Source organism: Schistocerca serialis, unplaced genomic scaffold (genome assembly GCF_023864345.2).
Source record: "Schistocerca serialis cubense isolate TAMUIC-IGC-003099 unplaced genomic scaffold, iqSchSeri2.2 HiC_scaffold_1417, whole genome shotgun sequence".
In the NCBI taxonomy this organism is placed as follows: Eukaryota; Metazoa; Arthropoda; class Insecta; order Orthoptera; family Acrididae; genus Schistocerca; species Schistocerca serialis.
The window spans coordinates 22,259,739-22,281,900 of NW_026047644.1; positions in this window are offsets into that span (position 1 = coordinate 22,259,739).

Sequence of the window (22,162 nt, forward strand, 5' to 3'; positions counted from 1 at the left end):
CTAGAAGACTGACTCTTCCTACTGTGTATGATTTGAACCATTCCTGTGACACTAGTCATAGATTCCGATCCTTCACTTCAGGTTTACTGTATCCCTTGGACCTTCTCATTGACGATGAAACACAGAAATTGCATCGGAATTAAATACAAAAGGCACAATGCAGACTTAACTACAAGAAGACTGACTCCTCTTACTGACTAAGCTTTGAACCATTCCTGTGACACTAGTTATAGATTCCGATGCTTAACTTCAGGATTACTGTATCCCTCTGACTTTCTTAGTGACGATGAAGCACAGAAATTATATCGGAGTTACATACAAAAAGCACATTGCCGACTTAAGTACAAGAATACTGACTCATCTTACGGTCTATGTTTTGAACCGTACCCTGTGACACTAGATATAGATTCCGATGCTTCACTCCAGGTTTACTGTATCCCTTGGACTTTCTTAATGACGATGAAACACAGAAATTGCATCGGAATTAAATACAAAAGGCACAAGGCCGACATAAGTACAAGAGGACTGACTCTTCTTACTGACTATGTTTTGAACCATTCCTGTGACACTAGTTATAGATTCCGATACTTCACTTCAGGTTTATTGTATCCATCTGACCTTCTTATTGACGATGAAACACAGAAATTGCATCGGAATTAAATAGAAAGTGCACAATGCCGAATTAAGTACAAGAAGACTGTCTCTTCTTACTGTCATGCTTTGAACCATTCCTATGACACTAGTTATAGACTCCGATGCTTCACTCCAGGTTTACTGTATCCCTTGGACCATCTTATTGACGATGAAACACAGAAATTTCATCGGAATTAAATACAAAAAGCACAATGCCGACTTAAGTAAAGGAAGTCTGACTCTTCTTACAGTCTACGTATTGAACCATTCCTGTGACACTAGTTATAGATTCCGATGCTTCACTCCAGGTTTACTGTATCCCTTGGACCTTCTTATTGACGATGAAACACAGAAATTGCATCGGAATTAAATAGGAAAGGCACAATGCCGACTTAAGTACACGAATACTGACTCATCTTACTGTCTATGTTTTGAACCACCCTGTGACACTAGTTATAGATTCCGATGCTTCACTCCAGGTTTACTGTATCCCTTGGACCTTCTTATTCACGATGAAACACAGAAATTGCATCGGAATTAAATAGAAAAGGCACAATGCCGACTTAAGTACAAGAAGACTGACTCTTCTTACTGACTATGTTTTGAACCATTCCTGTGACACTAGTTATAGATTCCGATACTTCACTTCGGGTTTACTGTATCCCTCTGATCATCTTAATGACGATGAAACACAGAAATTGCATCGGAATTAAATACAAAAGGCACAATGCCGAATAATGTACAAGAAGACTGACTCTTGTTATTGACTATGTTTTGAACCATTCCTGTGACACTAGTTATAAATACCGATGCTTCACTTCAGGTTTACTGTATCCCTTGGACCTTCTTATTGACGATGAAACACAGATATTGCATCGGAATTAAATAGAAAAGGCACAATGCCAACTTAAGTACAAGAAGACTGACTCTTCTTACTGTAAATTTTTTGAACCATTCCTGTGACACTAGTTATAGATTCCGATGCTTCACTCCAGGTTTACTGTATCCCTTGGACCTTCTTATTGACGATGAAACACAGAAATTGCATCAGAACTCAATAGAAAATGCACAATGATGACTTAAGTACAAGAAGACTGACTCTTCTTACTGACTATGATTTGATCCATTCCTGTGACACTAGTTATAGATTCCGATGCTTCACCTCAGGTTTACTGTATCCCTTGGACCTTCTTATTGACGATGATACACAGAAATTGCATCGGAATTAAATAAAAAAGGCACAATGCCGACTTAAGTACAAGAACACTGACTCATCTTACTGTCTATGTTTTGAACCGTCCCTGTGACACTAGTTGTAGATTCCGATGCTTCACTCCAGGTTTACTGTTGCCCTTGGACCTTCTTATTGACGATGAAGCACAGAAATTACATCGGTATTAAATACAAAAGGCACAATGCCGACATAAGTACAAGTAGACTGACTCTTCTTACTGACTATGTTTTGAACCATGCCTATGACTCTAGTTATAGATTCCGGTACTTCACTTCAGGTTTACTGTATCCCTCTGACCTTCTTATTGACGATGAAACACAGAAATTGCATCAAAATTATATACAAAAGGCACAATGCCGAATTAAGTACAAGAGGACTGACTCTTCATACTGTCTATGTTTGAACCATCCCTGTGACAGTAGTTATAGATTCCGATGCTTCACTCCAGGTTTACTGTATCCCTTGGACCTTCTTATTGACGATGAAACACAGAAATTGCATCGGAATTAAATACAAAAGGCACAATGCCGACTAACGTACCAGAAGACTGGCTCTTCTTACTGTTTATGTTTTGAACCATTCCTGTGACGCTAGTTATTGATTCCGATGCTTCACTCCAGGTTTACTGTATCCCTTGGACTTTCTTAATGACGATGAAATACAGAAATTGCATCGGAATTAAATACATAAGCACAATGCCGACATAGGTACAAGAAGAATGACTCTTCTTTCTGACTATGTTTTGAACCATTCCTGTGACACTAGTTATAGATTCCGATGCTTCACTTCAGGTTTACTGTATCCATCTGACCTTCTTATTGACGATGAAACACAGAAATTGCATCGGAATTAAATACAAAAGGCACAATGCCGAATTAAGTACAAGAAGACTGTCTCTTCTTACTGTCATGCTTTGAACCATTCCTGTGACACTAGTTATAGGCTCTGATGCTTCACTCCAGGTTTACTGTATCCCTCTGACCTTCTTATTGACGATGAAAAACAGAAATTGCATCGGAATGAAGTACAATAGGCACAATGCCGACTTAAGTACAAGAAGACTGTCCCTTCCTACTGTCTATGTTTTGAACCATTCCTGTGACACTAGTCATTGATTCCGATGCTTCACTTCAGGTTTACTGTATCCTTTGGACCTTATTATTGACTATGAAACACAGAAATTGAATCGGAATTAAATACAAAAGGCACAATGCCGACTTAACTACAAGAAGACTGACTCTTCTTACTCACTATGTTTGAACCAATCCTGTGACACTAGTTATAGATTCCGATGCTTAACTTCAGGATTACTGTATCCCACTGACCTTCTTAGTGACGATGAAACACAGAAATTGCATCGGAATTAAATACAAAAGGCACAATGCCGACTTAAGTACAAGAAGCCTGACTCTTCTTAATGTCTATGTTTTGAACCATTCCTGTGACACTAGTTATAGATTCCGATACTTCACTTCAGGTTTATTGTATCCCTCTGACCTTCTTATTGACGATGAAAAACAGAAATTGCATCGGAATTAAATACAAAAGGCACAATGCCGAATTAAGTACAAGAAGACTGACTCTTCTTACTGTCTATGTTTTGAACCATTCCTGTGACACTAGTTATAGACTACGATTCTTCACTCCAGGTTTACTGTATCCCTTGGACCTTCTTATTGACGATGAAACACAGAAATTGCATCGGAATTAAATACAAAATGCACGAAGCCGACTTAAGTCAAAGAAGTCTGACTCTTCTTACTGTCTATGTTTTGAACCATTCCTGTGACACTAGTTATAGATTCCGATGCTTCACTTCAGGTTTACTGTATCCCTCTGACCTTCTTATTGACGATGAAACACAGAAATTGCATCAGAATTAAATACAAAAGGCACAATGCCGACTTAAGTACAAGAAGCCTGACTCTTCTTAATGTCTATGTTTTGAACCATTCCTGTGACACTAGTTATAGACTCCGATGATCACCCCAGGTTTACTGTATCCCTTGGACCTTCTTATTGACGATGAAAAACAGAAATTGCATCGGAATTAAATACAAAAGGCACAATGCCGACTTCAGTTTAAGAAGACTGTCTCTTCCTACTGTCTATGTTTTGAACCATTCCTGTGACACTAGTCATAGATTCCGATGGTTCACTTCAGGTTTACTGTATCCTTTGGACCTTCTTATTGACGATGAAACACAGAAATTGCATCTTAATTAAATACAAAAGTAACAATACCGACTTAAGTACAAGAAGACTGACTCTTCTTACTGAATATGATTTGAACCATTCCTGTGACACTAGTCATAGATTCCGATGCTTAACTTCAGGATTACTGTATCCCTCTGACCTTCTTATTGACGATGAAACACAGAAATTGCTTCGGAATTAAATACAAAAGGCACAATGCCGACTAAAGTACAAGAAGACTGACTCTTCTGACAGTCTATGCTTTGAACCATTCCTGTGACACTAGTTACAGATTCCGGTGCTTCACTCCAGGTTTACTGTATTCCTTGGACCTTCTTATTGACGATGAAACACAGAAATTGCATCGGAATGAAATACAAAAGGCACAATGCCGACTTAAGTGCAAGAAGACTGACTCTTCTTACTGTCTATGTTTTGAACCATTCCTGTGACTCTAGTTATAGATTCCGATGCTTCACTTCAGGTTTACTGTATCCCTTTGACCTTCTTATTGACGATGAAACACAGAAATTGCATCGGAATTAAATACAAAATGCACAATGCCGTCTTATGTACAAGAAGACTGACTCTTCTTACTGTCTATGTTTTGAACCATTCCTGTGACACTAGTTATAGATTCCGATGCTTCAATTCAGGTCTACTGTATCATTTGGACCTTCTTATTGACGATGAAACACAGAAATTGCATCGGAATTAAATACAAAAGGCACAATGCCGACTTAAGTACAAGAAGACTGACTCTTCTTACTGACTATGTTTTGAACCATTCCTGTGACACTAGTTATAGATTCCGATGCTTCACATCAGGTTTACTGTATCCCTCTGACCTTCTTATTGACGATGAAACACAGAAATTGCATCGGAATTAAATACAAAAGGCACAATGCCGACTTAAGTACATGTAGACTGACTTTTCCTACTGTCTATGTTTTGAACCAATCCTGTTACACTAGTTATAGATTCCGATGGTTCTTTTCAGTTTTACTGTATCCCTTGGTCCTTCTTATTGACGATGAAACACAGAAATTGCATTGGAATTAAATACAAAAGGCACAATGCCGACTTAAGTACAAGAAGACTGACTCTTCCAACTGTCTATGTTTTGAACCGTTCCTGTGACACTAGTTATAGATTCCGATGCTTCACTTCAGGTTTACTGTATCCCTCTGACCGTCGTGTTGACGATGAAAGACAGAAATTGCATCGGAATTAAATAGAAAAGGCACAATGCCGACCTAAGTACTAGAAGACTGACTCTTCATACTGTCTATGTTTTGAACCATTCCTGTGACCCTAGTTATACATTCCGATGTTTCACTTTAGGTTTACTGTATCCCTTGGACCTTCTTATTGACGATGAAACACAGAATTTGCATCGGAATTAAATACAAAAGCACAATGCCGAATTAAGTACAAGAAGACTGACTCCTCTTACTGTCTATGTTTTGAACCGTCCCTGTGACACTAGTTATAGATTCCGATGCTTCACTCCAGGTTTAATGTATCCCTTGGACGTTCTTATTGACGATGAAACACAGAAATTGCATCGGAATTAAATACAAATGGCACAATGCCGACTTAAGTACAAGAAGACTGACTCTTCATACTGACTATGTTTTAACCATTCCTGTGACAACAGTTATAGATTCCGATGCTTCACTTCAGGTTTACTGTATCCCTCAGACCTTCCCTTTGACGATGAAACACAGAAATTGCATCGGAATTAAATACAAAAAGCACAAAGCCGAATTAAGTACAAGAAGACTGACTCCTCTTACTGTCTATGTTTTGAACCATTCCTGTGACACTAGTTATCGACTCCGATGCTTCAATCCAGTTTTAGTGTATCCCTTGGACCATCTTATTGACGATGAGACACAGATATTGCATCGGAATCAAATACAAATGCCACAGTGCCGACTTAAGTACAAGAAGACTGACTCTTCTTACTGACTATGTTTTGAACCATTATTGTGACACTAGTCATAGATTCCGATGGTTCACTTCAGGTTTACTGTATCCTTTGGACCTTCTTATTGACGATGAAACACAGATATTGCATCGGAATTAAATAGAAAAGGCACAATGCCAACTTAAGTACAAGAAGACTGACTCTTCTTACTGTTTATGTTTTGAACCATTCCTGTGACACTAGTTAAAGATTCCGATGCTCCACTCCAGGTTTACTGTATCCCTTGGACCTTCTTATTGACGATGAAACACAGAAATTGCATCAGAGCTCAATAGAAAATGCACAATGATGACTTAAGTACAAGAAGACTGACTCTTCTTACTGACTATGATTTGATCCATTCCTGTGACACTAGTTATAGATTCCGATGCTTCACCTCAGGTTTACTGTAACCCTTGGACCTTCTTATTGACGATGATACACAGAAATTGCATCGGAATTAAATAAAAAAGGCACAATGCCGACTTAAGTACAAGAACACTGACTCATCTTACTGTCTATGTTTTGAACCGTCCCTGTGACACTAGTTATAGATTCCGATGCTTCACTCCAGGTTTACTGTTGCCCTTGGACCTTCTTATTGACGATGAAGCACAGAAATTACATCGGTATTAAATACAAAAGGCACAATGCCGACATAAGTACAAGTAGACTGACTCTTCTTACTGACTATGTTTTGAACCATGCCTATGACTCTAGTTATAGATTCCGGTACTTCACTTCAGGTTTACTGTATCCCTCTGACCTTCTTATTGACGATGAAACACAGAAATTGCATCAAAATTATATACAAAAGGCACAATGCCGAATTAAGTACAAGAGGACTGACTCTTCATACTGTCTATGTTTGAACCATCCCTGTGACAGTAGTTATAGATTCCGATGCTTCACTCCAGGTTTACTGTATCCCTTGGACCTTCTTATTGACGATGAAACACAGAAATTGCATCGGAATTAAATACAAAAGGCACAATGCCGACTAACGTACCAGAAGACTGGCTCTTCTTACTGTTTATGTTTTGAACCATTCCTGTGACGCTAGTTATTGATTCCGATGCTTCACTCCAGGTTTACTGTATCCCTTGGACTTTCTTAATGACGATGAAATACAGAAATTGCATCGGAATTAAATACATAAGCACAATGCCGACATAGGTACAAGAAGACTGACTCTTCTTTCTGACTATGTTTTGAACCATTCCTGTGACACTAGTTATAGATTCCGATGCTTCACTTCAGGTTTACTGTATCCATCTGACCTTCTTATTGACGATGAAACACAGAAATTGCATCGGAATTAAATACAAAAGGCACAATGTCGAATTAAGTACAAGAAGACTGTCTCTTCTTACTGTCATGCTTTGAACCATTCCTGTGACACTAGTTATAGGCTCTGATGCTTCACTCCAGGTTTACTGTATCCCTCTGACCTTCTTATTGACGATGAAAAACAGAAATTGCATCGGAATGAAGTACAATAGGCACAATGCCGACTTAAGTACAAGAAGACTGTCCCTTCCTACTGTCTATGTTTTGAACCATTCCTGTGACACTAGTCATTGATTCCGATGCTTCACTTCAGGTTTACTGTATCCTTTGGACCTTATTATTGACTATGAAACACAGAAATTGAATCGGAATTAAATACAAAAGGCACAATGCCGACTTAACTACAAGAAGACTGACTCTTCTTACTCACTATGTTTGAACCAATCCTGTGACACTAGTTATAGATTCCGATGCTTAACTTCAGGATTACTGTATCCCACTGACCTTCTTAGTGACGATGAAACACAGAAATTGCATCGGAATTAAATACAAAAAGCACAATGCCTACTAAAGTACAAGAATACTGACTCATCTTACTGTCTATGGTTTGAACCGCCCCTGTGACACTAGTTATAGATTCCGATGCTTCACTCCAGGTTTACTGTATCCCTTGGACCTTCTTATTGACGATGAAACACAGATATTGCATCGGAATTAAATACAAAAGGCACAATACCGACTTAAGTACAAGAAGACTGTCTCTTCTTACTGACTATATTTTGAACCATTCCTGTGACACTAGTTATACATTCTGATGCTTCACATCAGGTTTACTGTATCTCTCTGACCTTCTTATTGACGATGAAAAACAGAAATTGCATCGGAATTAAATACAAAAGGCACAATGCCGAATTAAGTACAAGAAGACTGACTCTTCTTACTGTCTATGTTTTGAACCATTCCTGTGACACTAGTTATAGACTACGATTCTTCACTCCAGGTTTACTGTATCCCTTGGACCTTCTTATTGACGATGAAACACAGAAATTACATCGGAATTAAATACAAAATGCACGAAGCCGACTTAAGTCAAAGAAGTCTGACTCTTCTTACTGTCTATGTTTTGAACCATTCCTGTGACACTAGTTATAGATTCCGATGCTTCACTTCAGGTTTACTGTATCCCTCTGACCTTCTTATTGACGATGAAACACAGAAATTGCATCAGAATTAAATACAAAAGGCACAATGCCGACTTAAGTACAAGAAGCCTGACTCTTCTTAATGTCTATGTTTTGAACCATTCCTGTGACACTAGTTATAGACTCCGATGATCACCCCAGGTTTACTGTATCCCTTGGACCTTCTTATTGACGATGAAAAACAGAAATTGCATCGGAATTAAATACAAAAGGCACAATGCCGACTTCAGTTTAAGAAGACTGTCTCTTCCTACTGTCTACGTTTTGAACCATTCCTGTGACACTAGTCATAGATTCCGATGGTTCACTTCAGGTTTACTGTATCCTTTGGACCTTCTTATTGACGATGAAACACAGAAATTGCATCTTAATTAAATACAAAAGTAACAATACCGACTTAAGTACAAGAAGACTGACTCTTCTTACTGAATATGATTTGAACCATTCCTGTGACACTAGTCATAGATTCCGATGCTTAACTTCAGGATTTCTGTATCCCTCTGACCTTCTTATTGACGATGAAACACAGAAATTGCTTCGGAATTAAATACAAAAGGCACAATGCCGACTAAAGTACAAGAAGACTGACTCTTCTGACAGTCTATGCTTTGAACCATTCCTGTGACACTAGTTACAGATTCCGGTGCTTCACTCCAGGTTTACTGTATTCCTTGGACCTTCTTATTGACGATGAAACACTGAAATTGCATCGGAATGAAATACAAAAGGCACAATGCCGACTTAAGTGCAAGAAGACTGACTCTTCTTACTGTCTATGTTTTGAACCATTCCTGTGACTCTAGTTATAGATTCCGATGCTTCACTTCAGGTTTACTGTATCCCTTTGACCTTCTTATTGACGATGAAACACAGAAATTGCATCGGAATTAAATACAAAAGGCACAATGCCGTCTTATGTACAAGAAGACTGACTCTTCTTACTGTCTATGTTTTGAACCATTCCTGTGACACTAGTTATAGATTCCGATGCTTCAATTCAGGTCTACTGTATCCCTTGGACCTTCTTATTGACGGTGAAACACAGAAATTGCATCGGAATTAAATACAAAAGGCACAACGCCGACTTAAGTACAAGAAGACTGACTCTTCTTACTGACTATGTTTTGAACCATTCCTGTGACACTAGTTATAGATTCCGATGCTTCACATCAGGTTTACTGTATCCCTCTGACCTTCTTATTGACGATGAAACACAGAAATTGCATCGGAATTAAATACAAAAGGCACAATGCCGACTTAAGTACAGGTAGACTGACTTTTCCTACTGTCTATGTTTTGAACCAATCCTGTGACACTAGTTATAGATTCCGATGGTTCTTTTCAGTTTTACTGTATCCCTTGGTCCTTCTTATTGACGATGAAACACAGAAATTGCATTGGAATTAAATACAAAAGGCACAATGCCGACTTAAGTACAAGAAGACTGACTCTTCCAACTGTCTATGTTTTGAACCGTTCCTGTGACACTAGTTATAGATTCCGATGCTTCACTTCAGGTTTACTGTATCCCTCTGACCGTCGTGTTGACGATGAAAGACAGAAATTGCATCGGAATTAAATAGAAAAGGCACAATGCCGACCTAAGTACTAGAAGACTGACTCTTCATACTGTCTATGTTTTGAACCATTCCTGTGACCCTAGTTATACATTCCGATGTTTCACTTTAGGTTTACTGTATCCCTTGGACCTTCTTATTGACGATGAAACACAGAATTTGCATCGGAATTAAATACAAAAGCACAATGCCGAATTAAGTACAAGAAGACTGACTCCTCTTACTGTCTATGTTTTGAACCGTCCCTGTGACACTAGTTATAGATTCCGATGCTTCACTCCAGGTTTAATGTATCCCTTGGACGTTCTTATTGACGATGAAACACAGAAATTGCATCGGAATTAAATACAAATGGCACAATGCCGACTTAAGTACAAGAAGACTGACTCTTCATACTGACTATGTTTTAACCATTCCTGTGACAACAGTTATAGATTCCGATGCTTCACTTCAGGTTTACTGTATCCCTCAGACCTTCCCTTTGACGATGAAACACAGAAATTGCATCGGAATTAAATACAAAAAGCACAAAGCCGAATTAAGTACAAGAAGACTGACTCCTCTTACTGTCTATGTTTTGAACCATTCCTGTGACACTAGTTATCGACTCCGATGCTTCAATCCAGTTTTAGTGTATCCCTTGGACCATCTTATTGACGATGAGACACAGATATTGCATCGGAATCAAATACAAATGCCACAGTGCCGACTTAAGTACAAGAAGACTGACTCTTCTTACTGACTATGTTTTGAACCATTATTGTGACACTAGTCATAGATTCCGATGGTTCACTTCAGGTTTACTGTATCCTTTGGACCTTCTTATTGACGATGAAACACAGAAATTGCATCTTAATTAAATACAAAAGTAACAATACCGACTTAAGTACAAGAAGACTGACTCTTCTTACTGAATATGATTTGAACCATTCCTGTGACACTAGTCATAGATTCCGATGCTTAACTTCAGGATTACTGTATCCCTCTGACCTTCTTATTGACGATGAAACACAGAAATTGCTTCGGAATTAAATACAAAAGGCACAATGCCGACTAAAGTACAAGAAGACTGACTCTTCTGACAGTCTATGCTTTGAACCATTCCTGTGACACTAGTTACAGATTCCTTTGCTTCACTCCAGGTTTACTGTATTCCTTGGACCTTCTTATTGACGATGAAACACAGAAATTGCATCGGAATGAAATACAAAAGGCACAATGCCGACTTAAGTGCAAGAAGACTGACTCTTCTTACTGTCTATGTTTTGAACCATTCCTGTGACTCTAGTTATAGATTCCGATGCTTCTCTTCAGGTTTACTGTATCCCTTTGACCTTCTTATTGACGATGAAACACAGACATTGCATCGGAATTAAATACAAAAGGCACAATGCCGTCTTATGTACAAGAAGACTGACTCTTCTTACTGTCTATGTTTTGAACCATTCCTGTGACACTAGTTATAGATTCCGATGCTTCAATTCAGGTCTACTGTATCCCTTGGACCTTCTTATTGACGATGAAACACAGAAATTGCATCGGAATTAAATACAAAAGGCACAATGCCGACTTAAGTACAAGAAGACTGACTCTTCTTACTGACTATGTTTTGAACCATTCCTGTGACACTAGTTATAAATTCCGATGCTTCACATCAGGTTTACTGTATCCCTCTGACCTTCTTATTGACGATGAAACACAGAAATTGCATCGGAATTAAATACAAAAGGCACAATGCCGACTTAAGTACATGTAGACTGACTTTTCCTACTGTCTATGTTTTGAACCAATCCTGTGACACTAGTTATAGATTCCGATGGTTCTTTTCAGTTTTACTGTATCCCTTGGTCCTTCTTATTGACGATGAATCACAGAAATTGCATTGGAATTAAATACAAAAGGCACAATGCCGACTTAAGTACAAGAAGACCGACTCTTCCAACTGTCTATGTTTTGAACCGTTCCTGTGACACTAGTTATAGATTCCGATGCTTCACTTCAGGTTTACTGTATCCCTCTGACCGTCGTGTTGACGATGAAAGACAGAAATTGCATCGGAATTAAATAGAAAAGGCACAATGCCGACCTAAGTACTAGAAGACTGACTCTTCATACTGTCTATGTTTTGAACCATTCCTGTGACCCTAGTTATACATTCCGATGTTTCACTTTAGGTTTACTGTATCCCTTGGACCTTCTTATTGACGATGAAACACAGAATTTGCATCGGAATTAAATACAAAAGCACAATGCCGAATTAAGTACAAGAAGACTGACTCCTCTTACTGTCTATGTTTTGAACCGTCCCTGTGACACTAGTTATAGATTCCGATGCTTCACTCCAGGTTTAATGTATCCCTTGGACGTTCTTATTGACGATGAAACACAGAAATTGCATCGGAATTAAATACAAATGGCACAATGCCGACTTAAGTACAAGAAGACTGACTCTTCATACTGACTATGTTTTAACCATTCCTGTGACAACAGTTATAGATTCCGATGCTTCACTTCAGGTTTACTGTATCCCTCAGACCTTCCCTTTGACGATGAAACACAGAAATTGCATCGGAATTAAATACAAAAAGCACAAAGCCGAATTAAGTACAAGAAGACTGACTCCTCTTACTGTCTATGTTTTGAACCATTCCTGTGACACTAGTTATCGACTCCGATGCTTCAATCCAGTTTTAGTGTATCCCTTGGACCATCTTATTGACGATGAGACACAGATATTGCATCGGAATCAAATACAAATGCCACAGTGCCGACTTAAGTACAAGAAGACTGACTCTTCTTACTGACTATGTTTTGAACCGTTATTGTGACACTAGCTATAGATTCCGATGTTTCACTTCAGGTTTACTGTATCCCTCAAACCTTCTTATTGACGATGAAACACAGAAATTGCTTCGGAAATAAATACAAAAGGCACAATGCCGACTTAAGTACAAGAAGTCTGACTCTTCTTACTGTCTATGCTTTCAACCATTCCTGTGTCACGAGGTATAGATTCCGATGCTTCACTCTTAGTTTTACTGTATCCCTTGGACCTTCTTATTAACGATGAAACACAGAAATTGCATCAGAATTAAATAGAAAATGCACAATGATGACTTAAGTCAAGAAGACTGACTCTTCTTACTGACTATGCTTTGTACCATCCCTGTGACACTAGTTATAGATTCCGATGCTTCACTTCAAGTTTACTGTATCCCTTGGACCTTCTTATTGACGATGAAACACAGAAATTGCTTCGGAGTTAAAGACAAAAGGCTGAATACAGACATAAGTACAAGAAGACTGACTCTTCTTACTGACTATGTTTTGAACCATTCCTGTGACACTAGTCATAGATTCTGATGCTTAACTTCAGGATTACTGTATCCCTTGGACCTTCTTATCGACGATGAAACACAGAAATTGCATCGGAATTAAATACAAAAGGCACAATGCCGACTTAAGTACAAGAAGACTGACTCTTCTTACTGACTATGTTTTGAACCATTATTGTGACACTAGTCATAGATTCCGATGGTTCACTTCAGGTTTACTGTATCCTTTGGACCTTCTTATTGACGATGAAACACAGAAATTGCATCTTAATTAAATACAAAAGTAACAATACCGACTTAAGTACAAGAAGACTGACTCTTCTTACTGAATATGATTTGAACCATTCCTGTGACACTAGTCATAGATTCCGATGCTTAACTTCTGGATTACTGTATCCCTCTGACCTTCTTATTGACGATGAAACACAGAAATTGCTTCGGAATTAAATACAAAAGGCACAATGCCGACTAAAGTACAAGAAGACTGACTCTTCTGACAGTCTATGCTTTGAACCATTCCTGTGACACTAGTTACAGATTCCGGTGCTTCACTCCAGGTTTACTGTATTCCTTGGACCTTCTTATTGACGATGAAACACAGAAATTGCATCGGAATGAAATACAAAAGGCACAATGCCGACTTAAGTGCAAGAAGACTGCCTCTTCTTACTGTCTATGTTTTGAACCATTCCTGTGACTCTAGTTATAGATTCCGATGCTTCACTTCAGGTTCACTGTATCCCTTTGACCTTCTTATTGACGATGAAACACAGAAATTGCATCGGAATTAAATACAAAAGGCACAATGCCGTCTTATGTACAAGAAGACCGACTCTTCTTACTGTCTATGTTTTGAACCATTCCTGTGACACTAGTTATAGATTCCGATGCTTCAATTCAGGTCTACTGTATCCCTTGGACCTTCTTATTGACGATGAAACACAGAAATTGCATCGGAATTAAATACAAAAGGCACAATGCCGACTTAAGTACAAGAAGACTGACTCTTCTTACTGACTATGTTTTGAACCATTCCTGTGACACTAGTTATAGATTCCGATGCTTCACATCAGGTTTACTGTATCCCTCTGACCTTCTTATTGACGATGAAACACAGAAATTGCATCGGAATTAAATACAAAAGGCACAATGCCGACTTAAGTACATGTAGACTGACTTTTCCTACTGTCTATGTTTTGAACCAATCCTGTGACACTAGTTATAGATTCCGATGGTTCTTTTCAGTTTTACTGTATCCCTTGGTCCTTCTTATTGACGATGAATCACAGAAATTGCATTGGAATTAAATACAAAAGGCACAATGCCGACTTAAGTACAAGAAGACTGACTCTTCCAACTGTCTATGTTTTGAACCGTTCCTGTGACACTAGTTATAGATTCCGATGCTTCACTTCAGGTTTACTGTATCCCTCTGACCGTCGTGTTGACGATGAAAGACAGAAATTGCATCGGAATTAAATAGAAAAGGCACAATGCCGACCTAAGTACTAGAAGACTGACTCTTCATACTGTCTATGTTTTGAACCATTCCTGTGACCCTAGTTATACATTCCGATGTTTCACTTTAGGTTTACTGTATCCCTTGGACCTTCTTATTGACGATGAAACACAGAATTTGCATCGGAATTAAATACAAAAGCACAATGCCGAATTAAGTACAAGAAGACTGACTCCTCTTACTGTCTATGTTTTGAACCGTCCCTGTGACACTAGTTATAGATTCCGATGCTTCACTCCAGGTTTAATGTATCCCTTGGACGTTCTTATTGACGATGAAACACAGAAATTGCATCGGAATTAAATACAAATGGCACAATGCCGACTTAAGTACAAGAAGACTGACTCTTCATACTGACTATGTTTTAACCATTCCTGTGACAACAGTTATAGATTCCGATGCTTCACTTCAGGTTTACTGTATCCCTCAGACCTTCCCTTTGACGATGAAACACAGAAATTGCATCGGAATTAAATACAAAAAGCACAAAGCCGAATTAAGTACAAGAAGACTGACTCCTCTTACTGTCTATGTTTTGAACCATTCCTGTGACTCTAGTTATCGACTCCGATGCTTCAATCCAGTTTTAGTGTATCCCTTGGACCATCTTATTGACGATGAGACACAGATATTGCATCGGAATCAAATACAAATGCCACAGTGCCGACTTAAGTACAAGAAGACTGACTCTTCTTACTGACTATGTTTTGAACCATTATTGTGACACTAGCTATAGATTCCGATGTTTCACTTCAGGTTTACTGTATCCCTTAAACCTTCTTATTGACGATGAAACACAGAAATTGCTTCGGAAATAAATACAAAAGGCACAATGCCGACTTAAGTACAAGAAGTCTGACTCTTCTTACTGTCTATGCTTTCAACCATTCCTGTGTCACGAGGTATAGATTCCGATGCTTCACTCTTAGTTTTACTGTATCCCTTGGACCTTCTTATTAACGATGAAACACAGAAATTGCATCAGAATTAAATAGAAAATGCACAATGATGACTTAAGTCAAGAAGACTGACTCTTCTTACTGACTATGCTTTGTACCATCCCTGTGACACTAGTTATAGATTCCGATGCTTCACTTCAAGTTTACTGTATCCCTTGGACCTTCTTATTGACGATGAAACACAGAAATTGCTTCGGAGTTAAAGACAAAAGCCTGAATACAGACATAAGTACAAGAAGACTGACTCTTCTTACTGACTATGTTTTGAACCATTCCTGTGACACTAGTCATAGATTCTGATGCTTAACTTCAGGATTACTGTATCCCTTGGACCTTCTTATCGACGATGAAACACAGAAATTGCATCGGAATTAAATACAAAAGGCACAATGCCGACTTAAGTACAAGAAGACTGACTCTTCTTACTGACTATGTTTTGAACCATTATTGTGACACTAGCTATAGATTCCGATGTTTCACTTCAGGTTTACTGTATCCCTTAAACCTTCTTATTGACGATGAAACACAGAAATTGCTTCGGAAATAAATACAAAAGGCACAATGCATACTTAAGTACAAGAAGACTGACTCTTCTTACTGTCTATGTTTTGAACCATTCCTGTGACTCTAGTTATACATTCAGATGCTTCACTTCAGGTTTACTGTATCCCTCTGACCTTCTTATTGACGATGAAACACAGAAATTGCATCGGAATTAAATACAAAAGGCACAATGCCGACTTAAGTACAAGAAGACTGACTCTTCTTACTGACTATGTTTTGAACCATTCCTGTGAAACTAGTTATAGATTCCGATGCTTCACATCAGGTTTACTGTTTCCCTCTGACCATCTTATTGACGATGAAACACAGAAATTGCTTCGGAATTAAATACAAATGGCACAATGCCGACTAAAGTACAAGAAGACTGACTCTTCTGAGAGTCTATGCTTTGAACCATTCCTGTGTCCCTAGTTATAGATTCCGGTGCTTCACTCCAGGTTTACTGTATTCCTTGGACCTTCTTATTGACGATGAAACACAGAAATTGCATCGGAATGAAATACAAAAGGCACAATGCCGACTTAAGTGCAAGAAGACTGACTCTTCTTACTGTCTATGTTTTGAACCATTCCTGTGACTCTAGTTATAGATTCCGATGCTTCACTTCAGGTTTACTGTATCCCTTTGACCTTCTTATTGACGATGAAACACAGAAATTGCATCGGAATTAAATACAAAAGGCACAATGCCGTCTTATGTACAAGAAGACTGACTCTTCTTACTGTCTATGTTTTGAACCATTCCTGTGACACTAGTTATAGATTCCGATGCTTCAATTCAGGTCTACTGTATCCCTTGGACCTTCTTATTGACGATGAAACACAGAAATTGCATCGGAATTAAATACAAAAGGCACAATGCCGACTTAAGTACAAGAAGACTGACTCTTCTTACTGACTATGTTTTGAACCATTCCTGTGACACTAGTTATAGATTCCGATGCTTCACATCAGGTTTACTGTATCCCTCTGACCTTCTTATTGACGATGAAACACAGAAATTGCATCGGAATTAAATACAAAAGGCACAATGCCGACTTAAGTACATGCAGACTGACTTTTCCTACTGTCTATGTTTTGAACCATTCCTGTGACACTAGTTATAGATTCCGATGTTTCACTTTAGGTTTACTGTATCCCTTGGACCTTCTTATTGACGATGAAACACAGAATTTGCATCGGAATTAAATACAAAAGCACAATGTCGACTTAACTACAGGAAGACTGACTCTTCTTACTGACTATGCTTTGAACCATTCCTGTGACACTAGTTACAGATTCCGATGCTTAACTTCAGGATAAGTGTATCCCTCAGGCCTTCTTATTGACGATAAAACACAGAAATCGCATCGGAATTAAATACAAAAAGCACAATGCCGACTTAAGTACAAGAATACTGACTCAGCTTACTGTCTATGATTTGAACCGTCCCTGTCACACTAGTTATAGTTTCCGATGCTTCACTCCAGGTTTAATGTATCCCTCGGACGTTCTTATTGACGATGAAACACAGAAATTGCATCGGAATTAAATACAAATGGCACAATGCCGACTTAAGTACAAGAAGACTGACTCTTCATACTGACTATGTTTTTAACCATTTCTGTGACAACAGTTATAGATTCCGATGCTTCACTTCAGGTTTACTGTATCCCTCTGACCTTCCCTTTGACGATGAAACACAGAAATTGCATCGGAATTAAATACAAAAAGCACAAAGCCGAATTAAGTACAAGAAGACTGACTCCTCTTACTGTCTATGTTTTGAACCATTCCTGTGACACTAGTTATCGACTCCGATGCTTCACTCCAGTTTTAGTGTATCCCTTGGACCATCTTATTGACGATGAAACACAGATATTGCATCGGAATCAATACAAATGCCACAATGCCGACTTAAGTAAAAGAAGTCTGACTCTTCTTACTGTCTATGTTTTCAACCATTCCTCTGACACGAGGTATAGGTTCCGATGCTTCACTCCAGTTTTACTGTATCCCTTGGACCTTCTTATTAACGATGAAACACAGAAATTGCATCAGAATTAAATAGAAAATGCACAATGATGACTTAAGTACAAGAAGACTGACTCTTCTTACTGACTATGCTTTGTACCATCCCTGTGACACTAGTTATAGATTCCGATGGTTCACTTCAAGTTTACTGTATCCCTTGGACCTTCTTATTGACGATGAAACACAGAAAATGCTTCGGAGTTAAACACAAAAGGCTGAATAAAGACATAAGTACAAGAAGACTGACTCTTCTTACTGACTATGTTTTGAACCATTCCTGTGACACTAGTCATAGATTCGGATGCTTAACTTCAGGATTACTGTATCCCTTGGACCTTCTTATTGACGATGAAACACAGAAATTGCTTCGGAAATAAATACAAATGGCACAATGCCGACTTAAGTACAAGAAGACTGACTCTTCTTACTGTCTATGCTTTGAACCATTCCTGTGACTCTAGTTAAACATTCAGATGCTTCACTTCAGGTTTACTGTATCCCTCTGACCTTCTTATTGACGATGAAACACAGAAATTGCATCGGAATTAAATACAAAAGGCACAATGCCGACTTAAGTACAAGAAGACTGACTCTTCTTACTGACTATGTTTTGAACCATTCCTGTGAAACTAGTTATAGATTCCGATGCTTCACATCAGGTTTACTGTATCCCTCTGACCATCTTATTGACGATGAAACACAGAAATTGCTTCGGAATTAAATACAAATGGCACAATGCCGACTAAAGTACAAGAAGACTGACTCTTCTGACAGTCTATGCTTTGAACCATTCCTATGACACTAGTTATAGATTCCGGTGCTTCACTCCAGGTTTAATGTATTCCTTGGACCTTCTTATTGACGATGAAACACAGAAATTTCAACGGAATGAAATACAAAAGGCACAATGCCGACTTAAGTGCAAGAAGACTGACTCTTCTTACTGTCTATGTTTTGAACCATTCCTGTGACTCTAGTTATAGATTCCGATGCTTCACTTCAGGTTTACTGTATCCCTTTGACCTTCTTTTTGACGATGAAACACAGAAATTGCATCGGAATTAAATACAAAAGGCACAATGCCGTCTTATGTACAAGAAGACTGACTCTTCTTACTGTCTATGTTTTGAACCTTTCCTGTGACACTAGTTATAGATTCCGATGCTTCAATTCAGGTCTACTGTATCCCTTGGACCTTCTTATTGACGATGAAACACAGAAATTGCATCGGAATTAAATACAAAAGGCACAATGCCGACTTAAGTACAAGAAGACTGACTCTTGTTACTGACTATGTGTGAACCATTCCTGTGACACTGGTTATAGATTCCGATGCTTCACATCAGGTTTACTGTATCCCTCTGACCTTCTTATTGACGATGAAACACAGAAATTGCATCGGAAATAAATACAAAAGGCACAATGCCGACTTAAGTACATGTAGACTGACTTTTCCTACTGTCTATGTTTTGAACCATTCCTGTGACACTAGTTATAGATTCCGATGATTCTTTTCAGTTTTACTGTATCCCTTGGTCCTTCTTATTGACGTTGAAACACAGAAATTGCATTGGAATTAAATACAAAAGGCACAATGCCGACTTAAGTACAAGAAGACTGACTCTTCCAACTGTCTATGGTTTGAACCGTTCCTGTGACACTAGTTATAGATTCCGATGCTTCACTTCAGGTTTACTGTATCCCTCTGACCGTCGTATTGACGATGAAAGACAGAAATTGCATCGGAATTAAATAGAAAAGGCACAATGCCGACCTAAGTACTAGAAGACTGACTCCTCCTACTGTCTATGTTTTGAACCATTCCTGTGACCCTTGTTATAGATTCCGATGTTTCACTTTAGGTTTACTGTATCCCTTGGACCTTCTTATTGACGATGAAACACAGAATTTGCATCGGATTTATATACAAAAGCACAATGTCAAATGGTTCAAATTGCTCTGAGCACTATGGGACTCAACTGCTGAGGTCATTAGTCCCCTAGAACTTCGAACTACTTAAACCTAACTAACCTAAGGACATCACACACATCCATGCCCGAGGCAGGATTCGAACCTGCGACCGTAGCGGTCTTGCGGTTCCAGACTGCAGCGCCTTTAACCGCACGGCCACTTCGGCCGGCAGCACAATGTCGACTTAACTACAGGAAGACTGACTCTTCTTACTAACTATGCTTTGAACCATTCCTGTGACACTAGTTACAGATTCGGATGCTTAACTTCAGGATTACTGTATTCCTCAGACCTTCTTATTGACGATAAAACACAGAAATCGCATCGGAATTAAATACAAAAAGCACAATGCCGACTTAAGTACAAGAATACTGACTCAGCTTACTGTCTATGATTTGAACCGTCCCTGTGACACTAGTTATAGATTCCGATGCTTCACTCCAGGTGTAATGTATCCCTCGGACGTTCTTATTGACGATGAAACACAGAAATTGCATCGGAATTAAATACAACTGGCATAATGCCGACTTAAGTACAAGAAGACTGACTCTTCATGCTGACTATGTTTTTAACCATTTCTGTGACAACAGTTATAGATTCCGACGCTTCACTTCAGGTTTACTGTATCCCTCTGACCTTCCCTTTGACGATGAAACACAGAAATTGCATCGGAATTAAATACAAAAAGCACAAAGCCGAATTAAGTAGAAGAAGACTGACTCCTCTTACTGTCTATGTTTTGAACCATTCCTGTGACACTAGTTATCGACTCCGATGCTTCACTCCAGTTTTAGTGTATCCTTTGGACCATCTTATTGACGATGAAACACAGATATTGCATCGGAATCAAATACAAATGCCACAATGCCGACTTAAGTAAAAGAAGTCTTACTCTTCTTACTGTCTATGTTCTCAACCATTCCTGTGACACGAGGTATAGATTCCGATGCTTCACTCCAGTTTTACTGTATCCCTTGGACCTTCTTATTAACGATGAAACACAGAAATTGCATCAGAATTAAATAGAAAATGCACAATGATGACTTAAGTACAAGAAGACTGACTCTTCTTACTGACTATGCTTTGTACCATCCCTGTGACACTAGTTATAGATTCCGATGCTTCACTTCAAGTTTACTGTATCCCTTGGACCTTCTTATTGACGATGAAACACAGAAATTGCTTCGGAGTTAAACACAAAAGGCTGAATACAGACGTAAGTACAAGAAGACTGACTCTTCTTACAGACTATGTTTTAAACCATTCCTGTGACACTAGTCATAGATGCCGATGCTTAACTTCAGGATTACTGTATCCCTTGGACCTTCTTATCGACGATGAAACACAGAAATTGCATCGGAATTAAATACAAAAGGCACAATGCCGACTTAAGTACAAGAAGACTGACTCTTCTTACTGACTAAGCTTTGAACCATTCCTGTGACACTAGTTATAGATTCCGATGCTTAACTTCAGGATTACTGTATCCCTCTGACTTTCTTAGTGACGATGAAGCACAGAAATTATATCGGAGTTACATACAAAAAGCACATTGCCGACTTAAGTACAAGAATACTGACTCATCTTACGGTCTATGTTTTGAACCGTACCCTGTGACACTAGATATAGATTCCGATGCTTCACTCCATTTTTACTGTATCCCTTGGACTTTCTTAATGACGATGAAACACAGAAATT